This window comes from Sinohyriopsis cumingii, chromosome 11 (genome assembly GCF_028554795.1).
Source record: "Sinohyriopsis cumingii isolate HCF-2022 chromosome 11, ASM2855479v2, whole genome shotgun sequence".
Taxonomy (NCBI): Eukaryota; Metazoa; Mollusca; class Bivalvia; order Unionida; family Unionidae; genus Sinohyriopsis; species Sinohyriopsis cumingii.
The window spans coordinates 55,724,799-55,730,883 of NC_142971.1; positions in this window are offsets into that span (position 1 = coordinate 55,724,799).

The following is a 6,085-nucleotide window of genomic DNA, read 5'->3' on the forward strand; positions in this document are numbered from 1 at the left end:
TTGATGAGTCATACAAAAGTGCATAAGTGCTGATGAAGTATTTTATATCTGAAAGGTAAATGGGTATTTATCTCCAGAACACCTGCTTCGTCCAAAAGAGAGACTAAAGTCAAGATACCTGTTTTGGTTGTCAGGAGAATTGACACTGGGGTTCCAAATGCCCTAAGTGGAAAGAGAAGAAACAGAAACAAGAGGAGAAAAAGGAGAGGGGTTAAGAAGAAGAAGAAATTGATGATGAGGAAGAACTGGTGCCAGTGAAAAGATGGAAATGGAAAAACTGATAATTTAATCCGATGCGTTGGCCCTGATGTGAAATTTCATACTCATTTCTAAAAGAGACTAGACCAGAAAGAAAACCTAAGTGTCTCTTGTCTTGACTTTTTATAATAAGGATGGTGTGTTTTGTTTTTATTGACACTGCATGAATATGTGCTCTTTCACCTCTCTCTATCCCGTTAGGTCATTTTTTAGCTAGAATTGAAATGGACGGGATATTTTCCTTCACGCACGCACTTTAGGCATGCAAGTGGGTAAAAATTGTCTGTTGAACCATCATTTTGTGTCTTGATTTTTTCTAAAATCACACAATGACGCCATAGAATAACGACTTAAACGGGTTTTGGAGTGGGTGTGGGTGTGGATGTTTGGTACAGTTTATCACCGTAGGTTGGAACTTACGTGTTTTCAAAAAAAAACTTTTTCTTCTTCACTCTATGTTGATAGTATATAATGGTTTTCTTCTTCCCTCAGTGTTGTTAGCATATTATGTTGTTTTTCCTTCCTCCCTCTGTGTTGATAGTGTATATAGGGTTATTTTTTCTCCTTCGATTTTGGTGGTACTTTCCTCTTTCCGTGTGTGGATAGTATATTTGGGGTACGTATGCGTATGCGTACGTTTGTGCTGATAGTAGATATTGTGTTTGTTTTTTCTACTTCGCGTGTGTGGATGTTATATTTTGGGTTTGTTTTTTCTCTTCCCTCTGTGTGGTGTGTGTATGTGTGTGCGCGTGCTCGTATGGTTGTGTGTGTATGTATTTGTGTGCACGCGTACATTTGGTTTGTATGTTTGTTAGTGTGTATGTATGCGCGCGTACGTTTGTTTGTGTATATGTCTTGGCCTTTGTTTGTTCCGATAAAACTCCCTAAATCCCTATCAAATCCATTTCACCTACCTACATACAGTAGCGCATATTCAGGTCAACCTCTTGCAACACTGTTGTCATTTAGTGTCCAGTACAGTGATGTCATTGAAGCTAGAAATTTGGATACTATAAATATAGACTTGAATTTTTCCACAAGTTGTAGCTATAAAAAGATACTAGGCTTTTTAAACAGGAACATCACAGAAGTTGAGGCTATAAATAGATAGTGGGTTTTTCCAAAGGAATTTCCCACAAGTTTTAGCTATAAATATAAATTGTGTTTTTCATAGCAATTTCAACAGATTATAGCTATAAATAGATACATTGGTTTTTATTCACGATCGTCCCACAAGTTGAGACTATAAATAGTTACTAGGTTTTTTCCATTTTAGTCTAACCCAGTGTAACATATTGTTTGAGATGTGTTTAGTGTCCTTTGATTTCTGTGACAATTTCGTACTTTTAGCGTTACTTTGAGTCACATCCATTTAGGTGTTAGTATTTTTCTTGACTATATCTATTTATAGCATCATTACAATTATGCAAATTTATGAACAACTCCACCATAATTTCAGGTCTAGGTAATACTATATATATAAATCTCGGGCTTGTATTAGTATATGTCTGTCTCTGTTGGGTTTCGCCCTCTACAATTCTTTTCCCTAGACAGGCCCTATACGATTCCCTATTGTTCCTAGACAGGATCAACCGTATTCAAGGTCCCCTTGTCCCTAGATAGTCCCATATTCTATTCCCATTGTCCCTAGTCAGTCAATTGGTTCTATACATTCCCTATGTTAATTTCCCTTGTCCTTATAAAGTCCCAACCTATGTTAAACATTCCCTTGTCCCACTATAATGCCACCCATGTTAATATCCCCATATATTGTCCCTATATCATCCCGGGGAGGTTTTAATGATAAGTCCCTATATCGTCCCATGTCACTACTATCCATTCCCTTGTCCCTATACAGGCCCAATATTCTCCATGTTAAATTCCCTTTTTGACGCCAAAGTTGCCCACGACCTTTAAAAACCCTTGAGGCTAGAATTGCTCACGACCTTTTTGACTGAGATTTTCATTGAGGCTATGATGCCCCCATTAACTACTGATGGACGCTCTCATCAAATCAAATCAATAAATAGGATTCACACCTTCGAAATGAGATGCATCTTGGACATCGCATTTACTGACCATATAATCAACAAAGAGGTCCACCACATGATCAAACTAGCCATCAGACCCTGTGAAGACCTCTTGACCACTATGAAAAATCCTGAAGGGGTACGGTCATATCTCAAGATCATCTGGACAGGTGAAAACAATCTTGCAAGGAATAGTCCGAGGGTGCTGAACAAGAGGTTCAAAGACAACATTAAAGAGTGTACAGATATTGAGTTTGGAGATTCCCAAAGGGCAGTAGAGAACAGAGGAAGATGGAGATAATTGGTTGTGAAGTCATCTGTAGTGCCCAAGGACCTCTTGGGTTAAGCGATAAATGATGACGATGACTGAATGGGGATTAAAAGCACACCGGCTGTGACAAAAATCCCATTTTTTACCATACAAGGCTGGATGAGGTTACGTAAAATTCCCTTGAAGTGTCAACTTCATTTGCTCTACGTGGCAGGAGCTGTAAGCATTGTTACGTACTATATTGGCATGCACACTATAACTTAACTATAAATGCTGCAATGTAGAGTCTTTTCAGTGTGGATACTAAAGCAGTGTTTGACGGAGAACGACGAAGGTCACAATTGACTTCATCAGTTATGATTTATTCAGATTGAAAACGTCCCAATAACTTTAAGTTTTATTCGTTTCGCAATAAATCTGGTCTGAACGTTTCTTGAAGACAGATTTAAAAATATTGTCAGCTCCTCGTTTGTGCGATGATACTCAGACTGAGTGCAAAATTCATTCAAACGATCCGGAAACCGGATACTCTGAAAGAGATAAGTCAAAGAAATTGTAAGGTACAGACGCAGTCAAGTTTTCTTCTTTTACTGTAAAAATCATCGTGTACAGCGTAATAGACTTAATAACGATCATCGTATACATCATAAGAAACTTAATAACGATCATTGTGTACCGCGTAATAGACTTAATAACGATCATTGTGTACAACGTAATAGACTTAATAACGATCAATGTGTACCGCGTAATAGACTTAATAACGATCATTGTGTATAACGTAATAGACTTAATAACGATCATTGTGTACCGCGTAATAGACTTAATAACGATCATTGTGTATAACGTAATAGACTTAATAACGATCATTGTGTACAACGTAATAGACTTAATAACGATCATTGTGTACCGCGTAATAGACTTAATAACGATCATTGTGTACAACGTAATAGACTTAATCGTCATAGGAAGACCCCAAAATGTCCTGTCAAAGTATGAAGTTGAACTGAGAAAGAAATGGATTCCCCCATTAATTGAGGAGTTCTTGTATTGTTCTAAGAATGTGAAATAAATGTATTAAAACTATTTCTTCGCAGAAAAAAACAAGCTATTCTGAGTGAGTACGTTGCATGAGCCAACACATTCGGGAATGTTGATTTTACCTATGCAAGCACTTGAACGTGAGATTATATAAATAAGTATTTAATACATTAAAATGATAAATTTTTATTAAATCTCACATTTAACTTTATCGTCTTGATCTATGGTCCTGACCGAACTACGTAAGACGTGTTTCAGAGAATTATGTGTGTGTGTGTGTGTGTGTGTGTGTGTGTGTGTGTGTGATTTGGATTTTTTAACGTAGCTTTAAAACAATTTCGGTCATATCACTACGATGTATGCAGCGTGGCAGTTTATAGTGATGTCTAACAATGGTGCAGTTATAGTGATGTCTAGCAATGGGGCATCATGCCGCAGACATGTAGCATGATGTGCCACCTAGTCACATTATCCTGACACCAGGCCGACCAGTCCTAACACTAAGCTCTTAATGCTGAGAACTAAGCGAGGCAGCTGTTAGTACCATTTGTTAAGTCTTTGGTATGAATCGAACCCACTACCTCCCGCATCCGAGGTGGACGCTCTAACCACTAGGTCACCGGAGCGGTATCGGAGAATTCTGCATGCTTCTGAATAAGGGCAACAAACAGTACCATATTTTGGGCGAAACATAGATAAGAATTGATAAAATTACAATGATAAAGAATATAAGAGAATTTGCTGTAGTTTTTCAGTAACTTCTATCTTTATCTAAACCTGACAAAATAAAAACAGAATGCTGCTAAAAACTGGATGAAACGCCTTTTGAAAGCTTATCACTTCGAGTGGAAAGGAATGCAGTCGTTTTGGCATTAAGATATAGAAGTTTATTTGAATATAATATAATAGTTTGGAGAAGTTTTCGTCCAATTAATTTTCAGCAATATGGTGCTTTTATATAAAAAGATCTCTAAAGGAGTGCAAAACTATGTTACAACTATAAAGTCGTATTAACGTCAATTTCTGTCACAACTAGGTTACACCTATAAAGTCGTATTAACGTCAATTTCTGTCACAACTAGGTTACACCTATAAAGTCGTATTAACGTCAATTTCTGCCACAACTAGGTTACACCTATAAAGTCGTATTAACGTCAATATTTGTCACAACTAGGTTACAACTATAAAGTCGTATTAACGTCAATTTCTGCCACAACTAGGTTACACCTATAAAGTCGTATTAACGTCAATATTTGTCACAACTAGGTTACAACTATAAAGTCGCATTAACGTCAATTTCTGCCACAACTAGGTTACACCTATAAAGTCGTATTAACGTCAATTTCTGTCACAACTAGGTTGCACCTATAAAGTCGTATTAACGTCAATATTTGTCACAACTAGGTTACAACTATAAAGTCGTATTAACGTCAATTTCTGTCACAGATATTAAGTCTTATAAAAGTAAATTACTTTTAGTCAATATTCAACATGGTAGTAACTTTTGGTCAATATTCAGTCAATCCATTACTATCTTACTCCTAATAACTCTTTCGTGTACTAAGTGAAATCAGATTCTTCCCCCGATGGCAACATATGCACGGCGTGGTAAAAAAAATAATAATTTGCGTATATTTATAAAAGCTCATAAAATTCTTCAATTTCAAAATGGATTAGAACATCACTAAAACATTCTGGTTTGCCACTATTATAGCAAATATTACAAAGTTTTCTCAGATTTTGAACTTGCCACTTTAATTCATCTCTATCCTGTCACAGCTGTCGTATATTTTGTCATACATTGCAATATAACCTTTACCTTATCTTTAGGTCTCACTGGATAGTTTCGTATTTTGACACCCCCTAATTTTTAAGGTAGAAGGCATGAACTTAATTATTACAAGCCTAGCATTTGTAAATTTACACATAAACTAAATCTATAATGTGGTTTAGATTTACTTTGAGTTAGGCTTGGAGATAGGTTGGCTTGTTGGTAACTGCCTGTCACAGTTAGATTTGCATTGGAGATCAAATGCGTAACTTGGGCTGCAAATGAGTTGTCGACTTGGCTTACGTATTTATGTGTGTCTGCTACAGAGGTAAATATCTAAAAATCTAGATGGTTGAGGGGTGATGAAAAGTATGCTAATTTGTTATAGTATTAGTGAACTTTATTTCATGCATAAGGCACATACTGATTCTTTTAGCTGCCTTGTCACAGAAAAATATTCAAAATAGCTATTTCTTGTCAAAAATGAATGTAAAATTTAAGGGTTGGTGGCAGTGTTGGTTCAGTATTTAAACCACCTGTTGCATCAGGAATTAACCTGATTACTGCAGTCAAAATCTCACATGTATGCTTTCTACAAAAATCATTAGTTTGTTTTTATTTGTATCTTCAGTGTACAATTATTCTCATTTTTCTGTATTTGGTCATTGTCGGATGAAAATTCACCAGATAAACTGTCCAGTGAGACCTTAGCGTTCA